This window comes from Lithobates pipiens, unplaced genomic scaffold, assembly GCF_037356315.1.
Source record: "Lithobates pipiens isolate NorthernLeopardFrog02 unplaced genomic scaffold, aLitPip1_a1.2 Scaffold_19, whole genome shotgun sequence".
In the NCBI taxonomy this organism is placed as follows: Eukaryota; Metazoa; Chordata; class Amphibia; order Anura; family Ranidae; genus Lithobates; species Lithobates pipiens.
In genome coordinates, this window is record NW_027507764.1 from 436,310,442 (window position 1) to 436,331,869 (window position 21,428).

Sequence of the window (21,428 nt, forward strand, 5' to 3'; positions counted from 1 at the left end):
GTGTTTTGCTTAGTTTGGTAAGTTTTTAATAGGAAAGCAGAGGGACTGGCAGGAACACCAGGGATTTCACACAATGGAAACAATACGATAAAAACAGGATACTTTGGTACAGACGACACATATCGGGGATATGAAATGCTGCGTTTACATACTCAAGAACTCTTTTACAGGGGTGCCTCTGCTGACCCCCCGCTGAGCAGGCGAATGACTGCTCTGTGTCCGTTCCGCTACGAGGGGAGGACACAGACACACTTTCCTTTATGGGGCAATTGGATTGAAATGGATCGTCTTTCTATTTCCATCCGATTTGCTGGACAATGGGGAATAGGACCACCATCCGTCTGTTTTTGGTGGACAGGGTTGGATGGGATGGTTGCAGGTGCTGCTCCATAGATTAAACTGGAGGGTCCGATCAGGTCCACCTGAAAAACTGACAGGCGGATCTGATTGGACAGCACATTTGAAAGGGGCCTTAAAGAGGCTTAGAGCAGAAAAACGCCCAAAAACGCCTAGATGTGAACAAAGCCTAACGTGGGGAATTGTCGTTCTCTATCTCTCTATGGCACAATGTAGTAAAAAGGATCAGAATATGTCATCAGCCATCTGAACTGTCATTTATATGCATAAGAAAGTGTCAGTTCGGTGTGTTTTCCTCTATGGGGGGGTGCCCAGTGTTGTACAGCGCTACACTCTATGTAGACGATCAGAGATTCCCATACACAGCCTGCACGACGTTCTTATCATCCCGTTTAGGCCGGGAAATCCTCCGGAGTGCCGATCCTTCGGACACACGTCAGAGACTTGACGCCGCTGGCGGTCGGGGACGGATAATTACGTGGGATCGGCGATGGATCGGGCGCTCGCCATTGGACTGTCAGCAGCTTGGTGCGGAGAGTACGTACGCAGCGTTGGTGAATAGCAAGGTGAGCCTACACATAGCGTGACGTATTCCGGCAGCAGCAGCCAGGCTGGGAGACGCAGAGACCGCAGCGGGGAGGGCGATGCAATAGGCAAAGTAAACAGAGAGCGGAGGCAGCGCTGCCGAGTCCCGAGCCCTCTGCACTTGGATTGGGAACACTGAAGCCTGCCTGTCCCTTACACCTGCAAAGTATGACCCGGGACCGATCTCCGAGACACCCCCTGAACGGTAAGTCCTACTCACAGGTGCATACCATTGAAGATGGAGCCATTCCCCCATCCATGCAGAATGCTGAGTGTAGGGATGGCTGCTGATCCATTGTGGCATTGTCTCCTGCTGTCATGCCTGCTGCACACTTTGCATTATCTGCCTTCACCTGTGTGCAGGGAGGTCAGTGATCAGGGGTAGGTCAGTGATCAGGGGTAGGTCGGTGATCAGAGGGGAGTATATGAGGACAGGGATCCCTCCCTGTACAATGATGGGGGGTGAAAGCCTAGTGTTACGCTCCTGCATGACATCCTTTATGATCACACCGTATATAGACATTACAAGGCAGCCCATCCTTGTATAGAGAGCTGCAGGGTGACTCATGCCTGTATGTTCTAATGTGTCAGACTGGGGCTCCCCTCTATGTGCTGTCCATCACAGCCCCCCCCCCCCCCCCCCTCTTCTATCATTGCACTCATTCATAGGCTTCCCTGTGCTGGACCACCATTCTATTCATTGCATGAAGCCCCAGTCTTGGTGAATCCATTCTACTTCCAGCTATAGAGTGGACTGATGGAGGTGACGTCACTACAAGAATGAACAGAAGTGTGTGCTCTCAGCGTTTGTACACACCAGCCAGCCTGCAGGTAGTGGTGGTTTCTATAAATAACAGCGCCGAATACTAGCGGGGGAATTGGAGAATGTGTTTGCTCTAGCACTGTGACATCATTGTTAGAAAACTGCTTGCATAACACCTCCCCCTCTCCTATGTCTCAGTCATGGATGGGAATAAAACACTTGCTAAGCATATTATTATTTTAGGAGATGATCTTCAGAATAATGTGATATGTCATTATCGGTCTGGAGGGGTTTAATCATAATGGTCTGCAAAGGAGGGGGAGGTCATCTTAATGGCCTGGGAGGGGGGTATTTGCAATAATCTGATGGGGGGGGGGAGGGTCATAATGGTCTAGAAGTGGGTAAATGTAATGGTCTGGCAGGTGAATTAATCATAGTAGTCTGGAATGGAGGTAATTATAATGGTCTAGAAGGGGCTAATTTTAATGAACTGTGAGGGGGTGGGCTGTAATCTGGTCTAGAAGAGGGGGTAGTTGTAAGAATCTGAAAGGGGTGGGGGGGGGGGGTCATAATGGTCTGGAAGGGGGGGGGGGTGAGAGAGGGTGATCGTAAGAGTCTAAAAGGGAGGGGGTAATTATTCTGGTTTAGAAGGGGCTAGTTTTAATGGTCTTGAAGGGAATTAATCATAATACTCTGGAAGGGAATTAATCCTAATACTCTGGAAGGGGGGGTAATGATGATGGTTAAGAAGGGGCTAATTTGAATGGTCTGAAAGAGGGGGTAGTTGTAAGAGTAATGGTCTAGAAAGGGTTAATTGTAATGGTTTGGAAGGGAATTATTCATAATAGTCTGGAAGGGAGGTCATTATAATGGTCTGCAAGGGGGGGGGGGGGGGGGTGATCATTTTAATGGTCTATAAGGAAATTAATCAAGATAGTCCAGAAGGTAGGTAATCATAATGGTCTGCAAGGAGAGAGTGGTAAGCTTAATGATCTGCAAGAGGTGGGGGGGGGGGGGGGTACTCAGAATGACCTGGATGGTGGGGGGGGGGTAATTATAAGGTTCTCGGGGTGTTAATGAGTAAGGCTTTATTAAGTTTTATGTTTGTCCTAATACAGTATATACAAAAGATGATTTGTTTTGTTAACGTTTGGCTTTTCATTTTACAGCAGCCAAAAATCCAGTAAGAGCATGGATTGTTTATATGTGAAGAATTGTGTTATGTAAGGAACAGTGAATGCCTAAGCAGCATATTTATATTTAATTGTTAGCCGGGAGCTCGGGGGTTAAACATAACGTCACTACACATGGATCTTTCCGGTCAGCTTCACTCCAGCAACATGCACAATTCTAACCAGGTCTGACTGTTTCAGATGAGGGGGTTCCCCAACTACTGGCTTCAGGGGAGCGGTAATATACTGCTGTCTTGATGGATACAGGATTATGAATAACAAAGGAAACAATCAATATTGACTTAAGTTCCTTCCTATGCCACATGCTAGCTCTGTGATCTATATTTTCCAATCTATTTGGCTCATACAGGAAAATGGGTATTCTGTATGCAACCAGTAAATGAAACATACACTGGTTGCATACAGAATAGCAATTTTCTTTCTATATTATTAAATGTTTTTTTACCAGTAAGCATGACTGCATGTCCACCATGGATTCCTAGTTTACAAAATGCTAATTCAGATTCCCAGTATTCCGCTTTGTACTGGGCAAAATGATACAACCACGTTAAACAGCAATTGTTCTTCAGCATCCACAGAGCTAGTAAGAGCTTATTCTTTATTTATAAAGCACCGCCTTCCAAAGCACCATATCAAGTAACCCGTACCGAGGCTTTAATGTTCAACTTAATCTTGCACAACCATCTCCTTCCCTTGAGCCACCCTCCCTTTTTTTTTTTTTTTTTGGTGTGGTTGCATGGTGTCATGGACCTTCTTTCGCCAATGGGCAGGTCCTGATTCCTGCAGAAAGAGGTGCCGTGTTAGTCCTCATTCTGACAGGCAAATTAGGGTGAATAGACTGCAGCTTTCAGATGCGACCATACTCCGCATCCGAACACAGCAGCACTTTTAAGTGATATTAAAGGCTTTTTCTTTAATAACAAACATGTACTCTCCTGCTCTGTGGTTTTTGCACAGAGCAGCCCTGATCCGCCTCTTCTTGGGTACCCCGTTGGCTCTCATGCTGAGTGCCCCCACAGCAAGCAGCTTGCTATGGGGACACCCAAGAAGATTCGCTCGCAAGCCGCTTGTTTTTTGTGTTCATTCATTCATTCTCTCCTCATTGGATGACTGCCAATGGCTACCACTTCTGTCTCCGCCAATGAGACGGGAGAGCCAAGGCTCTTGTGCACATTAATGGATCAAGATGGGGCTCTGAACACAGTTTTTTTTTTTGAGCCTTTACAACTACTTGAACGATTAGCTGCGTCTAGGTTGTTTGAGGCCACAAGTGTAGGCCTGGGCACAAACTGTCTACAGCCAGGGCCAGTCAGAGCAACTCCCAATAAAACTACTTGGAGCACACTATATTTCTTGCATAGTTTTTCTTTTGTACTTGGAGTGTGTTTAAATACACAGCGGGAAATGTGCATGTATTGCAGAAGAAGTACAAACGTGTGTGTGTGTGTGTGTATATATATATATATATATATATATATATATATATATATATATATATATATATATATATATAAATAGGTATTGTATGTGCTTAAACCCATCTTGCACGATGTATCCTGTTGTCATAATTTTCCCATCATTTTTTTTTTTTTTCAACTCAGTGCTGCTCAGTTATTCTAGCCTCTTTCAAAACTTTCTGGCTATATGCACTGTTTTCTGCATTTGCTGTACATCATTGCTTTAGATCAGTTCCTGATTGAAAAAATGGCAGACCGTGCCATGGCAATATGTGTCAGAACAGCTACCTGTAGTCTTCACCAGGGCTCTGTAATCCTCCCAGCACCATGAGCAAGTCATGGGGGGGGGGGGGGGGTGTTGCTGCCCTTTGTGGGCATCTAGTCCCAAGATGTTTATGTCCAGAATGTGGTATCCAGAGACCAAGGTTTTCCTCCCTCTTGGCAAACTCCAGACACTCCGCTTTGGCATTCAGACCCTGGAGTCCAGGAACTGACCGACTCTCCACTTTTGTGGAGGCGGTTCTATTTTCCCAATCTCATGCCAGACTGCTGTAACTTGCCATTCCAGCTGGGTAGAACAGGAGGGGTCAATACTTAGACTTCCACATGTGCCTAACCCATGAGTCTGGTGCTGAAGTTTAAAAAATCCTTCCTATGGAGTGCTCTCATGATGGATGCCACCCTGCCATGCTGGGGAGTAATCCTGCATACCTTCTTGGTAGAGGGAACTTGGTTACCAATGGAATCTCCTCTCCTAATCAGTGTTCTGGAGCTTCAAGCAATTTGGTTGTTACTGGATCTCTTGACTGCAAGGTCATCTGATCCAGATTCAGTCAGATAATGCCACAGCAGTGGCATACAATGACCATCATGGACAAATCAGAAGTCTCGCAGCTCAAAGAAAAGCCAATTTAAATTCTGGCTTGGGTGGAGCTTCACATTCCAACCATGTCTGCATTGGGCATTCCAGGTGTGACTATTAGCAGACAGATTTTCTCATTCATCTCCTGAGCTCTGGAGTGTTGTCTCTTCACCCCAAGGTGTTCCAATACCTTATTCACAGGTGGAGGATGCTGGACTTTGACCTCCTGGTTTGCAAGTTCAACAACAAACCAAGTTTTCTCCATGTCAAGGGATCCATTTATCATTTTCAGTAAAAGCTTTGATAATGTGGCAGGCGGTGTTAATTTCATCGGCAAAAACGTTTTAGTCAAAGATTTTGTCAGCGACATTTTTACAGTGACCGAAAGTACAGCACATTTTCGTTCACTGATGGAAAAAATCGGATCTGTTTTTCGTTACCGAATGAAAAATGTGATGAAAATGTGAGGCAGGGATGTTTACCCTTGTGAACTAACTTCAGTTTTTTTTTTTTCATGGAGCTCCGATTGCTTCCGCAGTCCGCTCCCAGCAAGCAAGTGCACCGTGATGAGATGACTGCCAAAGACCTGAGAGAGAGAGAGCAGCACTGTGCATTACAGACCAGCCAAGCCTCCCAAGTCCCAACTCTTGACAAGACAACCGCACCACCAGGCACCCAGAGCAGACGTTCAGTAATAACAGTTGTGGTACATTACAATTGCAGCAGGCCTGAGGCCTTTCCTCCCCTCAGACCGCCGTCTGTCCAGAGCACACTGTGCAACTGCATTACAGGCCTCCTTTGACCACTGGCATTCAGGGCACTGTGGATTACAGGCCATCCCTCAGACGACCACCATCTGGCACTGTGCAGCATTACAGGCCGCCTCTGATCGTCCAGACCAGCTAAATCTGTATCTGTGAGTTTAAAACCTTAATACCATATTATTTTTTTACTCCAAGAGTACCGTATTTATCGGCGTATAACACGCACCCCAAGTTTAGGAGGGAATTTAAATGAAAAAAACTTTTAGGAGGGAAGCTTAAGGAAAAAAACGTTTTGCCCATCAATGCAGCCCTGTCAGTGTCGTTTGCAGCTTTGTCAGACGTTTGCAGCCTTGCATTGCAGCCTTGTCGGTCATATGCTGTTTAAAAATGGTGCCAGTAGTTCTCGGCGGCTTTCGGCTATTTTTGGCCGTTCTCAGCGGCTTTCGAGTGGCCGAAGATACACGGAAGCCGCAGAGAATGGCAGAAAGAGGTAGTAACAGTGGGGGAATGGCATATAACGGGGGAAAGAGGTAGTAACGGCAGGGGAACGGCGGATTTCCACCTGATTTTAGGGGGAAAAAAGTGTGTCATATGCCGATTAAATACGGTATATAATGAGTTTGGAGATTCTAGGGAAATACTTACTTAAATAATGCATTACAATCTAAAAAAATAAATAATAATAATTAAAGTGGTTGTAAACCCTTACAACACACTTTGACCTACAGGTAAGCCTAGATTAAGGCTTACCTGTAGGTCCAAGAAATATCTCCTAAACCTACACGGTTTAGGAGATATTTGCTGAAAGACAGGCACCACATGCGCCGTAGACAGCGGCACGCAGGTGCACTGAGCGCGGGTCGGCTCCCGTGCGCATGCATGGGAGTGATGTCATCGCGCCTTCGCCGAATGACAGCGATGGAGCAGCGAGACCCCACGAGAAGATGGATGCGCCGGACTACAGGGGACAGCGGTGACTTCGCTGGCTCCTGTGTCAGGTAAGTGACACATAATGGGCTACTATGCGATGCATAGTAGTCCATTATGCTTTGCCTTTGCAGGGAATGAAAGAGGAAGTAAACTCATCAGGGTTTACTTCCTCTTTAAACACATTTGATTATATTTCACTAAAATGTACTGGCGATTTTAGTTGACTAAAATACAAAGACTAAAACTAAATTGAGATTTGCTGCCAAAATGAACACTGATAGCAGGATCAGTTCAACCTAACCTACTGAATAAATGTGTTTCAGTACTACTCGGTAAAACTTACAACCCTCAAAAAATGTTCACATGGTACAATAAATCACAATTGTAAAACAAATACCGTATTTTTCGGACTATAAGGCGCACGTAAAAGCCTAAATTTTCTCACAAAATCGACCGTGCGCCTTATAATCCGGTGCGCCTTATATATGACCTGTTGACATCGCTGGAGTTCTTTGGTTAATGCACCCGGAATAATGGCAAGCACCGAATTAGTTTTCTTCACTTGGGCTTTAACAGTATCTGTCAGATGGGCGCGCATGGAGTCACAGATCAATAGGGATGGAGATTCGTGGAAAAAGCCACCCGGTCTCTTGACATAAACCTTCGGACTATAAGGCGCACGTAAAAGCCTAAATTTTCTCACAAAATCGACCGTGCGCCTTATAGTCCGATGCGCCTTATATATGGAAATATCCATTTTATCAGCCGGTCGTTGCTAGTGCGCCTTATAATCCGGTGCGCCTTATAGTCCGAAAAATACGGTAGGTAAATTTAATGAAGTCCGACATAACTGAATAAGTCCTTTTTAAATATACAGTATATTCGCTAGTCAAATAGTCATCACAACTTCTTCACCGTGATCTTGTGAATTAACCAAAGTATCTAGAGTTCTTTGATAAATGGATCCACTCCCCAATCGCCTCCTAGGTTTTTTTCTTTAAAGAACGGCCAGAATAAAAACATATCCATAGTGTGGTATATATAAATATTTGAAAAAATGTGTGTGTGGTGTGTGTGGTTTTTTATTTATTTTTATTTTTTTCCCACCCCCACACATGAATCTGACAGACACCATCACCAGGACTAACCTTTTTCTTCTATGTAGTCCATACACTGTTTTCTTGAGAATGGCATAGAGACTAAAAAGGGTAATATTACTCACAAGATATTAGAACATCCGTTCCGTTCTAATATCTCTGCTTACCGGATATATTTACCCCTTCACAAAGAAGTGGGTGTAAATAGCACTCTCCACGAGAAAAAAAAAAAGTTTTTGTCTTTTTCCTGGCACTTTTTGTGTACATGTAACAATCATTTTTTTTTTTTTGCTAGAAAATTACTTAGAACCCTAAACATTGTATGTAGAGAATAAATTGGTAGGTTTTGCATAACCCAAATTTTTGTAAAACATTAAAAGATGTTATACCACATAGATACCAAACATGTCGCGGTTTAAAATTGTGCACACCCATGCTACTGCTACAGGAGACATCAATTTTACTATCCATAGGCGACGCTTTAAAAGCCTTTGCAGGTTACTACTTTAGATTTGCAGAGGACTTGTAGAGCTAGAATTGCTGCCCATGATCTGACGTTCACAGCTATACCTCACATGTGAGAGCTGATCGCTGTGTGTGGGTGTTTTATTTTTATTTTATTTTTTTTACACCTAATGCTTTTTCTTTTGATCACTTTTATTGCTGTCACAAGGAATGTAATCATCCCTTGTGACCGCGATAGGCAAGTGACCGTTACGCTTTATGGAGGGATCTGAAGTCTATAAGACTCCAAATCCCACCTCTGCCCTTTAAAAGCATTCAAAACAGAAAGACCAGTGTTTTTGAAATATTTTCAGTTTTTTAAAAATGGCACTGTTGACATCCGTGTAAACCAAATTATGTCATGTCATTGCTTCCAGGTTACCATAGCAGAGACCTGATCAAAGCTGATCCCAGCTTTGTTTGGATGTCTGACTAGCTGGTGGACATGCCAGCTGGTAGCTCAGGTCTCCCGGTGGGACAGGAGAGCCCAAGCAAGCCGCGCTGCTTGAAATAGCAATTGAGTGGCTAGTTGGCCACTTCGATAGCTCTAAAAAAAAAAAATGGTACCTGGATGATGCCTGCGGCATCTGTCTAGCTCAGTGGTTCTCAACTCCTGTCCTCCAGGACCCACTGACAGGCCAGGTTTGCAAGATAACCTAAATACATCACAGGTGATATCATTTGCTGCTCAGTGATTGCAGTATTCTAGTCTGCATCTCCCCAAGGTAATGCTTAAAATCTGGCCTGTTAGTGGGTCCTGAGGACAGGAGTTGCGAACCACTGGTCTAGCTTAAACTCAGATGAAAAATATATTCCATAGTGTAATACAGTTAAAATACAAAGCGCTTTATTTTAAAATATACCGTATTGGCGTATAACATGCACCTTTGTCCCCTTAAAATCAGGGGAAAATCATGGGTGCATGTTATACGCCGTTCTCCCGCTGATTGTAAGCGGAGGAGCGAGCGCCTCTGATAGCTATACATAGCTGAGTGTACTCGGCTAACCTCGGCTAGTTCTGCTCAGTCATGCCCAGTCCCGCCCTATAATGGACATAACACAGGGACTGGGCGTGACGCGGAGCTATCCGAGCCTAGCCGGGTACACTCGGCCATGTATGAATATGGGTGGCGCTTGGCTCCGCTCAGTCATGCCCAGTCCTGCCATTGGACCTTTGTTATGTACATCATAGGGTGGGACTACGAGAAGAGCCGAGATACACAGGACTGGCTCTATGTATCTTGGCGGTGCCATTTTCAAACTGCAGTGACACTGACATGTCACTGCAGTTTAACTGCAGCCTGGGCAAGGCTGCAAATGACACTGAGAAGGCTGCAGATGGACACTTACAAGGCTGCAAGGCTGCAAATGACACTGACAAGCATGCAGATGGATGCTGTGCAAGGCTGCAGATGGGCACTGATAAGGCTGCATTGATGGGCATTTACATTTTTTTTTTTTTTTTTTTTTTTCTTTTTTTTTTTCCTTACGTTTTTTTTCCTTAAAATGTCCTCCTAAACTTGGGGTGCGTGTTATATGCCGATAAATACGGTAACTTGCATCAAAAACAATGTATAGCTCCTTTTAAGACTGTGTATCAAATCGGTTGCTCTGTGTGATGATTTTGCTTCCAGTCTACGCTTTTCTTTATTACAAATTCCTGAGGCTATGTCTGAGGGTTGTACAGTACGTTTTACTGAGTAGCACTTGAACCCATCTATTTAGTAGATTGTAGGACGCTGGGGGGGTGGTTTGACTTTCTGACAGCTGCACTAAGGAATTGGGTGGGGAGGGGGGGGGGGTGTTTGTAGATGGCACAGGGTCATAGTGTTATTCAACCTAATCTACACCTTCCCTCCTTTTTTAAAACTTTTCTTGTTTACATTTTCTCCATGAGACAGATGGAGGGCATTCTGATTCTCATTGCACTGATCTGACCCAGGTGGATGTGATACTCTGACTTCACTAGACTCTTGGCAGAATCTTCTTAACTGCCGCGATCATCTGCTTCCCCTGTCCTAAGGACTGATTTGCCTCCTTCTTGGTTGCTGGCTGTTGAAGCCCAGGTCCTGAGGGTCAGAGGCCTATAAGATTTAGTTATTCCTACACTCTAGGAAATCAACTCTACCGTTGTACCTAGAAGGCATTGTTACTAAACCACTGTGTCTAATAATGTACAATTAAGAAAGTAGGATTTGTTACTTATTGTTTAAATACTTTTCCCCTAATCGTCTCTCAGGACAGCCACCTGAGAGACCTTGGCTCCTCTCCTCTGTAGGAAACACCATCTTTAAATGTCTTTCTCCCCTGCTGGCTCTTCAGTTATTTGTGTTTTCCCCCAGAGGGGAGATACCACGTGAAGAACCAGAGCAAGAAAAGCCAGGAGGCTTAGGCTTAAAAAATCCTAGAAAGGGGCAGAGGCTCCTTCGACTACAACCAGGAAGCTTACCTGGTTCAGCAATCGCCACCCCTGCATCTCTGAGGGCCGGAGAAAAGTGGGGGGAGCTTGTTTTTCAAATACCAAGGGCGGTGTAATGAGGTGCTTTCACCACACAAGCTGGCTCCAAGCCCACAGGCATCAGTCGAGAGAGAGAGAGAGAGGCACACGCCGGGCTCAGCAGCCGCATTTCTGGCGGAGGAGGCAGGCACCTCCGACTGACCCGCGTCTTCCAGTTCCGGCCGCGTGACATTGGAAGTGGGCCAGGCACGGACTGGAGAGGAGCCACATTGCTGTAGAAGACAGCACAGGCTTCGGTGGTGGCACTGAGGTGTCGGAAGCGGAGGGGAACCATACTGCTCCAGCAGAAGCAAGCTCTAGCCGCTCAAAGGTAAGAGGGACCTAGGCTGGAGCTTATCTTGCCATATTACACCCCCCGCAAACAAATTGCATGTTTTTGGTACCTGCTCTATGTCTTGCAGAGCAAAACGGACAAACCCAGACCCCCTCCATAGTTAAGAGGAGGTGCCCCTCGTATAAAACTACACTTAAGCCCCATACACGCTATCAGATTTTCTGCTGATTTTTTTTTGTCTTCAGACTTGCCAAAACCATATAATATGAGGTCAAACCTTAGGAGTTTCAATGTGTATGCAATCAGGCAGGCCCTTGCACTACATGGTTTTGGTAAATTTGAAGACAAAAATCAGCAGAAAATCTGATAGCATGTATGGGGCTTTAGGGACTCCTGGGGGAAAACTTTATGGGAGGAATGTATTGACAAATTAGTTCAGGAGCATTCCACTGAACAGGGTAGTGAGTTAGCAGCCTCAATTAAACAATTTTATAATATGTTTCAATCATTTTAAAAAGTTTTTTTGGCAGGTTTTCAGATCCTGCAACCCTCAGACTGCTCCTCTGCCAGTTCAGCAGGTAGCGTTATCAAAAATGTAAGTACTACCACCCGCGAGTGCAGGCCCTCCAGCAGCCTCCAGGAAGGAGTCCGAGGAGGAGCCAGATGGCACCGCCTCCGGCTTCTGGGAATCAGAAGGGGAAGCTCTGGAAGGTGATTCCAGGAAGCCCTCCCGGTATAAGCTTTCACTGGAAGAAGTAGACAACCTCCTGGGGGTCATTCATACCACTCTAGGTATTCATTTTGGAGAAGAAAACCCTCTCACTGCATGACCAAATGTACCAGGGCCTGGGAGAACAAGAAAAAATTTCCCATTGCATGAGGTCCTAGTGGAAGCAATAAAAAAAGGACCTGGAAATTAAACCCTTCTTTTCAAGAGCATTAAAAAGATGATTTCCATTTGCGGATGATCCGGCGTCAGTTTGGAACTCTAAACTAAACTAGATGCTGCATTTTCCCAAGTCTTGAGGCATACAGAAGATATGGGGGTCTTATCTGACACAATGGACAAAAGAATGGACTCCCTCCTAAAGAAGTCTTGGGATTCTACAGTGGGGAGTCTAAAACCAGCTATGGCAGTAACAGTAATAGCCGGAAATATAGAGTTCTGGCTAACTCAGATACAGACCCACATTGAGGAAGGAACACCAAAATAACAGATCTTGTCTTTGTTTCCTACGTTCCTCGGGGGGCATTGCTTATATTTCAGATGCGTCTGCGGAGTCGGTATGGATGGCTGCAAGGTCCTCGGCCTTATCCAACTCCGCAAGAAGAGCCTTGTGGCAAAAGACTTGGCAGGGGGACTTGGTGTCTAAAGCCAAGCTCTGTGCATTCCATTTACAGGGGACTTGCTGTTTGGGCCAGGGCTGGAGAAAGTATTTGATCGCATGGCGTATAAGAAGAAAGTATTTCCGCTGAAGCGCAAACCGACCTCGGGACAGCTGCAACAAGGCAAGAAAAGGCCAAGAGTGGATGCAAAGTCTCACTCTGGACCACCTAAGGCTGAAAACTAAAAAAGACCCTGGGGACAGAGAGGAAAGGGCAAAGGAGGAGCAATTTTTCATGCATACATCCCTATCGCTCAAAGTTGCCAGTAATACCTAAGACCGGCAATAAAATCGAAAGGAAAAAAAATTACACCTTCAGTTCCAGGCTCTTCCTTTCAGCCTTTCCTCCTTGCTGCGGATATTCACATAAGTGATAGCGGAAGCCCTGGCGACACTCCGAATCACAGGCATTTCCATCATCACCTATCTAGATGACCTACTTCTCTTTGCAACCACCCCAGAAAAGTTAGCTAAGTATCTGAAGTTCACGGAAGATTTTCTATGAAAACTAGGTTGGTTGTTAAATATAGAAAAGTCCAATCTGATCCCCACCCAGCAGATTACATACTTAGGGTACATCCTAGACTCAGCACAACAGAGTGTTTTTGCCCAAGGAGAAGGCGGGATTACATTTTCGACCTCTACAGAAGTTTATCTTAAACATCTGGGATCACAGGCAAGAATCGCCAGACACACAAGTGCGTATACCAACACAATTGAAGAGGTCCTTATGGTGGTGTAGAAGATCTGAGAATTTATGTGGATCCTACCAGTCACCCAGATAGTGACTACAGATGCCAGCAGCATAGGGTGGGGAGCACATCTAGGCACCCAGAAAAAAAAGTGTGGAAAAACAAGGAGATGAAGAGATCATCCAATTGGAAGGAATTGAGGGCAGTTCTTTTTAGCACTCAGGTACTTCCTGAAGGAGCTGAGAGGTCACCACATACAGATCAGGTTTGACAATTCTTCACTAGGTGCCTATATAAACAACCTAGGGGGGACAAGGAGCAGAACATTTTGGTCCCTGGCAGAGGAAATGCTAAACTGGGTAGAGAAGAATGTCCTTGCCCTGTCAGCAGTACACCTAAAAGGAGAACTGAACCTAGTAGCCGATTACCTCAGCACGAAGAAATGAAAGGAAAGCGAATGGATGTTAAATCAAGAGGTGTTCAGAATGATCACACAAAAATGGGAAACCCCATAAGGGGACCTATTTGCCTCAAAAGAAAACATGAAGGTTCAGTCCTTTTCTCTGAAAGAGGATGGAGTGCTCGGGGTGGATGCCCTGGCACAAAAATGGAGATTTGCCAAGTGTTATGCTAGTGGTAATGGTAGTGGTGCTAAGCAAATTCTGAACAGAGAACACCTCGCTGATCCTTATTGCACCACACTGGCGAAGGAGACCATGGTTCTCTATTCTAAAAGAACTTTCTGCAGATACCCCATGGATACTAGCAATCTGGAAGGATCTCTTCTCCCAGGGCCCAGTGTAATGTTACCAAGTAGAAAGGTGGAACCTCGCTGCTTGGTTTCTGAGGAGCAGTTGCTGAAATCTAGGGGCTTCTCAAACCGCTTGAACAATACACTGCTGACCCAGCAGGAAAATAGACTCTCACCATTTATAAAAAAAAAAGTATGGGCTTCTGTGTAGTATGCGCTTGACAGAAAGCTCCATGCTGACCGGTCTGGAACGTGGAAGCAGATGTGATGTCACCATGGCAGGGTGGGAATCCAAGCTGAGGATTGCAATGCAGGAATGTACAGACTACGTGCTCGGAGCTCACAGCTCCTTCTACTGGCTTACTGCTCTTGGGAGGAGATTAGTTTAGTTTAAGTACCTGGGCAAGACATCTGCGGCCATGGAAATATAACGGCCAGCTGACCAACAATTGAAAAAAAATCTTTTAAAAACATGTTTATTGAAAAAATTTTATATATAAAAAGATGAATTAAAATGCACTATAATAATCATGTAATGGAACACATTGTAATACATACTGTTGGGAATGGTTGTAAGAAAAAGGATACAAATGGGAATGGAGGGGAGGAGGGTTGTTCTTTTTAGGACAAGGAGTTACTTACTATGCGTATTGGATACCACCACCCCCAACTTGTGAGGAACTCTATGTCCAGAAATTGAACAGTGAAAAACTACCGCAAAAATGATGCTGTAAAACGCCAAAGAAAATAGGGGATTATAAAGCGGGAAGAAAGGTGATAAAATGGGACTATAATAAGGAATGTGTCTTTCTTCATGGAATCCCCCTGGCGAGAGAGTATTCAATGAGTCTATCCAGTAGGTCTCCTGCTGACATAAGCATTTGAACTGTTCCGCAGCAGGAAGACCTCTGGGGATGGCCTCAATGACCCAGACTTTGAGGCCAATATAGTGGATTTGCAATGTTCCTTGAGAAAATGTAGTGTTTGTCCCACCCTTTCTCAATGAAACGCCTGTGTTCGCCTAACCATTGGCGCAAGGTGCATATTTTCCCGCCCACATAGAAAAGGCCACAAGGGCATGTTAAACAGAATTTTTTTTCCTTTTTTATATGACTGTCAATTTCATAGAGGCCAAGATATTATTTTGCCTTCTTTTTGTACAAACCCTTCCAGAGGACAGGAAGTTAAGTTCCACATGTTAGACAAAAGGAGGTGCGTTCTACATTATTTAGAGGAAACAACACCTTTTAAGAAGACAGATTCTGTCTTTGTCTTATTTTCAGGGGCCAAGAAAGAGCATAGAGCCTCAAAGCGCACTATAGCCAGGTGGCTTAGAGATGTTATTGGCCAGGCCTATACTTTGGGAGGTATGCAGATCCCAGATTATATAAGGGCACCCGCTACAAGATCAATGGCAACGTCACAGGCAGAGAGGGCTGGAGCAACACCAGAGCAAATCTGCAAAGTGGCAACATGGTCCAGTTTTGACACCTTTGTCAAACACTACAGAGTGGACATCTTGTCAACAAAGGATCAGGTCTTTGGACGTAAGGTCTTACAAGCTATAGTCCCGCCCTTAGGGGCAAGTGCTTGATTTATCCTCTCAGGTGGCTGTCCTGAAAGATGATTAGGGGAAAAACAAAGTTACTTAACGGTAACTTTTTTTTTTTCCCCGGAGTCTTTTAGGACAGCACCGGTACCCACCTGAATGTATACGTTGCTTGAGATTTCCTGAACAGAAACTGGTATTTTTATGTGTATCGCATGTTCTTGTGTCTCCCCAGTTGGGGCGCCTGCTGTAGTGTAACCCAAGAAAAGGATTTTACGATTTAGGCAAAAATCCAGGTTTTAGGCTTTGGATTCCAAAGAGATCATTGGAAATCAACAGTTCACAAGATTTGTGATAAAATCAAAAATTGTTTAGCCTTAATTGACCACATATAACACAAACTGGTATATTTAGCAGACAAAATGTGAGCAAAGAAGAAAGTTAATGATTAGGGTTTACAAGTGTCCAGCCAAAACTTTGATTTACTTATTACAGGTACAGTATTTATATAGCACTGACCATTTTGAGCACTTAAAGCGGAGGTCCACCCTAAAATGGACCTCCGCTCATCGGAATCCCCCCCCCCCCCCTCCGGCGCCACAATCAGCACCTTTCAGGGGGGAGGGGGGTGCAGTTACCTGGATAATCCAGGTAACTGCACCCACTTCCGGGCTAGCTCTCTGCGGAAAGGGGCGTACGTTACGCCCCTTTCTGCAAGCGCCCGCCCCCTTCAGCAAGTGCCCCGCTGCCTGCTGGGAAACACACAGCTCCCAGAGGCAGCGGGGACCGTCCGGATTGCGCCGCGCGGCTCGCGCATGCGCAGTAGGGAACCGGGAAATGAAGCCGAAAGGCTCCATTTCCTGATTCCCATACCCAAGATGGCGGCGGCAGGACCCGCCAGACGAGCGGGCGATCGGCTTCGGGTGCCGACATCGCGGGCGCGCTGGACAGGTAAGTGTCACTATTTAAAAGTCAGCAGCTGCAGTATTTGTAGCTGCTGGCTTTAAAAAAAAAAAAAAAAAACGCGGAGTCCCGGCGGACTCCCGCTTTAATGTTTATTGCACGTTCACATCAGTCTCTGCCCCCAAGGAGTTAATACTCTAAGGTCCCTTCCTCACATGCATGTAATACACATGTTGTTGCTAATTTTGGCAGCAGCAAGTTAAAGTGTTACTAAATCCAGGATCCTATATTCACTATATCTGGTCACCTACAGTATACAGAACATGGAAATACAATAGTTTTTTAGTACCTATAAACTGCTAAATACCTTTTTCTCATTGGCAGTAAATAGCAGTCTTGTGACTTCTATCAGTTCTTGGTTAAAGTTTGTAGGAGGAGTTTTCGTACTGCACTGAGCTGTCCTATCAGGATCCAGGACCCCTGGCTCTGTCTGGACAGTGCTGATTGGCCCTGGGTTGATAACATGCACTCCCCCAATAATAATAATAAAAAAAAAACTCTCTAGCAATACACACTAAACTGAGCATGTGCAGCCTAACTCCAGTAACTGCCTTATCCGGACCTGTTCTGGAGTCGGTGGAAGAAGAGGAGGATCTGTACATATAAGATCAAGCAGCATTTTTTACACAATGCGGAGGATTAACTCCTTAGGTTCCAGCTGAGTATAGCACGCATGGTTTACTGCCTATACAGACAGATTTTACCGTTTGTGGGTTTAGTAACACTTTTAACCTACCATTGTTTGTTTTTTAAAGTGATTGACAAAATAAAGCATGGGGACATGGATAGGTGGGTGAGTTTGCTTTTAATTGTGAAAATTATTTAAATAGTGTGTTTGTTTGATTTGTGGTGCACAGTTGTGGTGGACTAGTTTTTTTATTTTGACTTTAAGCTTTCCTTATTTTGGAAATTGCTACAGCTCTTAGAACAAGATGCTGAGATGTTCCACACACTTACTGTATATTGATTTAGGATTTTGTTAGGGTAGGGGGATCTTTATTATTCCTTTTTTTTTTCTTTTGACGATATTACTGCACTCTGAAGTTTGTTAGAACAGTAATATGAGATATCACTTAAGACTCAGTGGGTTACACTGTTTAACCACTTAAGGACCGCCGTATTGCCATTGTACGTCATTACAATGGCACAGGCAGGCACAAGCACGTACATGTACGTGCCTGCCTTCCAGCGGGTGGGGGGTCTGATCGGACCCCCTCCCGCTGGATACGGCGGTCCGGTTCGCTGCAGGAGCGATCCGAGATGAGGGGATGGCCGTTGGTTTCTGGCCACCCCCTCTCGATCGCTCCTGGCCAATGAGAAGCTTCCTCCCACTGTGTATTGTATACACAGGAAGGAGGAAGTGATGTCATTCTCCTCGGGGCGGTCTTTTTGACCGGACTACGAGGAGAAGACAGAAAGTAAGTGTGCACCAACACTACACTGATATGTAGGTACACACAGGCACACAAATCCCCCCCCCCCCCCCCTCCAGTCACAGTGTCACTGATTGCAGTGATCATTTATTTACTGATCACTGCATTCAGTGTCAGTTGTAAAAGTAAAAACTGTCAGGGCAGTTAGTGTTAGGTCCAGGGTAGCCCCCTACCACCCCCCAATAAAGGTTTAACCCCCCTGATTGCCCCTAGAGTTGACCCTTTCACCCCCTTTTGCCAGTGTCACTAAGCGATCATTTTTCTGATCGCTGCATTAGTGTCACTGGTGTCGCTAGGTAGCTAGTTATTTTTTTAGGTTCACCGCCAGGTTTTTATAGCGCTAGGTACCCCGATATACTACCCAATAATGGTTTTAACCCCCTGATTGCCCCTAGTTAACCCTTTCACCAGCGATCACAGTATAAGTGTCACTGGTGACGCTGGTTAGCCAGTTAGTTATTTAGGTTCCCCGTCAGGTTTTTATATAGCGCCAGGGACCCCCATATACTACATAATAAAAATTTTAACCCCCTGATTGCCCCTAGTTAACCCTTTCACCAGTGATCACCGTATAAGTGTTACGGGTGACTCTGGTTAGTTTGCTTTTTATAGCATCAGGGCACCCACCATTTATTACCCAATAAAGGTTTAACCCCCTGATCACCCGGCGGGTGATATCAATTAGGTTTTAGGGTCAGGGTCTGCGTCGCCCCAGGCAGCGCTAGGTTAGTGCCAGTACCGCTAACACCCACACGCAAAGCATACACCTCCTGTAGTGGTATAGAATCTGAACAGATCAATATCTGATCAGATCTATACTAGCGTCCCCAGCAGTTTAGGGTTCCAAAAAAACGCATTGTTAGCGGGATCAGCCCAGATACCTGCTAGCACCTGCGTTTTGCCCCTCCGCCCAGCCCACCCAAGTGCAGTATCGATCGATCACTGTCACTTACAAAACACTAAACACATAACTGCAGCGATTGCAGAGTCAGGCCTGATCCCTGCGATCGCTAACAGTTTTTTTGGGTAGCATTTTATATTTAAATCCGGAAGGCAGTGCTTGGTTTTCGGGGTCCCGTACGTGGCTAGGCTCCCAAAAAGTCCCCCACATGTGGTATCCCCATACTCGGGAGAAGCAGCAGAATTTATTTTGGGGTGTAATTTGACTTATGCCCATAGCATGTGTGAGCAATATATCATTTAGTGACAACTTTGTGCAAAAAAAAAAAAGTTTATAATATTCCCGCAACTTGTGGCAAAATATAAAATATTTCGTGGACTCAACATGCCTCTCAGTAAATAGCTTGGGGTGTCTACTTTCCAAAATGGGGTCATTTGGGGGGGTTTTGTGCTATTTTGGCATTTTATGGCCTTCGAAACTGTGATAGGTAGTGAGGAGTTGATTATCAAAAATTTGCACCCTTAGAAATCCTGAAGGCAGTGATTGGTTTTCGGGGTGCCAAAAAGTCCCACATATGTGGTATCCCCGTACTCAGGAGAAGCAGCAGAATATATATTTGGGGTGCAATTCCACATATAACTATGGCATGTGTGAGCAATATATCATTTAGTGACAACTTTTTGTAAACTTTTTTTTTTTTTTTTATTTTTTTTTTGTCATTATTCAATCACTTGGGACAAAAAAAATAAAATTCAATAGGCTCAATATGCCTCTCCACAACTTCCTTGGGGTGTCTACTTTCCAAAATGGGGTCATTTGGGGGGGGGGGGTTGTACTGCCCTGCCATTTTAGCACCTCAAGAAATGAGATAGGCAGTCGTAAATTAAAAGCTGTGTAAATTCCAGAAAATGTACTCTAGTTTGTAGACGCTATAACTTTTGCGCAAACCAATAAATATACGCTTATTGACATTTTTTTTTTTACTAAAGACATGTGGCTGAATAAATTTTGCCCTAGATGTATACCCACCTCCGAGCACTGCCTCATTTAGAGAATACAGGGACAAATATCATTAAATTGTACTAAGTAATTTTTACGGAGTTCGGTAATAACAATAACACAGTTAAAATGGATGCCCTACAGCACTAGACCACCCCTCACCAGCAACAATCGACCCCCCCCCCTCCCCCACCAGCAACATATGACCCTTGCAACAATAGACACCCGGCAGCAAGAACAGATCTTCCAGCAGCCAGCATCAATAGACTCTCCAGCAGCCAGGAACAATAGACCGCTCCCTCAACAGTAGATCCCTTCCGGCAACATAATCTCCCCCCAGCAACAACAGATCCCCCACCAGCAATAAGCCACCACACAAAAATAGATTCCCTCCAACAACAATAGACCCCCCCCCAGTAGCCATCATCAGTAGACCCGCCAGCACACACCAGCACCCCTTGCAATTACATGCATTCAGTGCTGGAACTGCGTTCCCTCGCGTTCCTGCTGAAAAAAGGCCCTGTATTTAACTCCTTCAGAACTGCGCTATAGCCAAATGATGGCTACAGCACGGATCTACTTGTATCAATAGATGGCCTCCCTTTTGTATGTGCCCCGGGGGAGCCCTGCGCTGTGATCACCAAGTCAATGAGACTCTGATGATCAGAGTTCGATCCCGGCCCCTTACCACATGATCAGCTGTCAGCCAATGACTGACAGGGTGAGGAGAAAAAAGCTGATCACCTGCTTCAGTGCAAGGGACATAAGTCACGAAGAGGAAGAGGTGAAGCTGCCTCATCTGTGCCCACCAATACCGCCTTACAGTGCCACGAATCATTGCGTAAGTGCCAGCCATCAATGTTCCCCAGTGGTCCCAATCAGTGCCCACCAATGCCACCTCATCAGTGCCCATCAATACAGCCTATCGGTTCTCATCAGTACAGCCTCATCGGTGTTTGCAAAATTTATTAACAAAATATAAAACGATTTTGTAATTTTATTTTTATTCTGTCTTTTTTTTTTTTAAAACCCCAGAGGCGATCAAATACCACCAAAAGAAAGCTCTATTTGTGGGAAAAAAATTCTAAAAAAATTATTTGGGTACAGTATTGTATGACTGCACAATTGTCATTCAAAGAGTGAGTGCTAAAAGCTGAACATTTTTGGTCTGGGCAGGAGTGGGGTTTAGGTGCCCAGTAAGAAAGTGGTTAATTAGGTTTTTTGATTGCTGTCTCTGAGATTCAAAAAATGTCCACTCTAATTTGGACTAAAACATAGAAAGTTTTGAGTTCAATTATATTTAAACTATAATAGGCACACTGGTAGCATTTTAAAGTGTATGGAAAAAATCTAACAATGACATATACAGCAAGACTATGTTCCCAGATATCTGCGTGGAGAACACAAGCAAAATTCCACACCTTCCTGAACCGCAGAGAATCAATCTGCAC

At 44.9% G+C, this 21,428-nt stretch overlaps 1 protein-coding gene across 1 annotated transcript in view; it reads left to right on the top strand.

The window, feature by feature from the left end:
- The first annotated feature begins 952 nt into the window (after positions 1 to 952).
- Positions 953 to 21,428, top strand: part of DTNA (dystrobrevin alpha) — a 370,761-nt gene continuing 350,285 nt past the window's right edge. The window contains exon 1 of the mRNA XM_077492634.1: positions 953 to 1,147. The gene's annotated coding sequence lies outside the window, so the exon portion shown is untranslated. The remainder of the gene's footprint in view (positions 1,148 to 21,428) is intronic.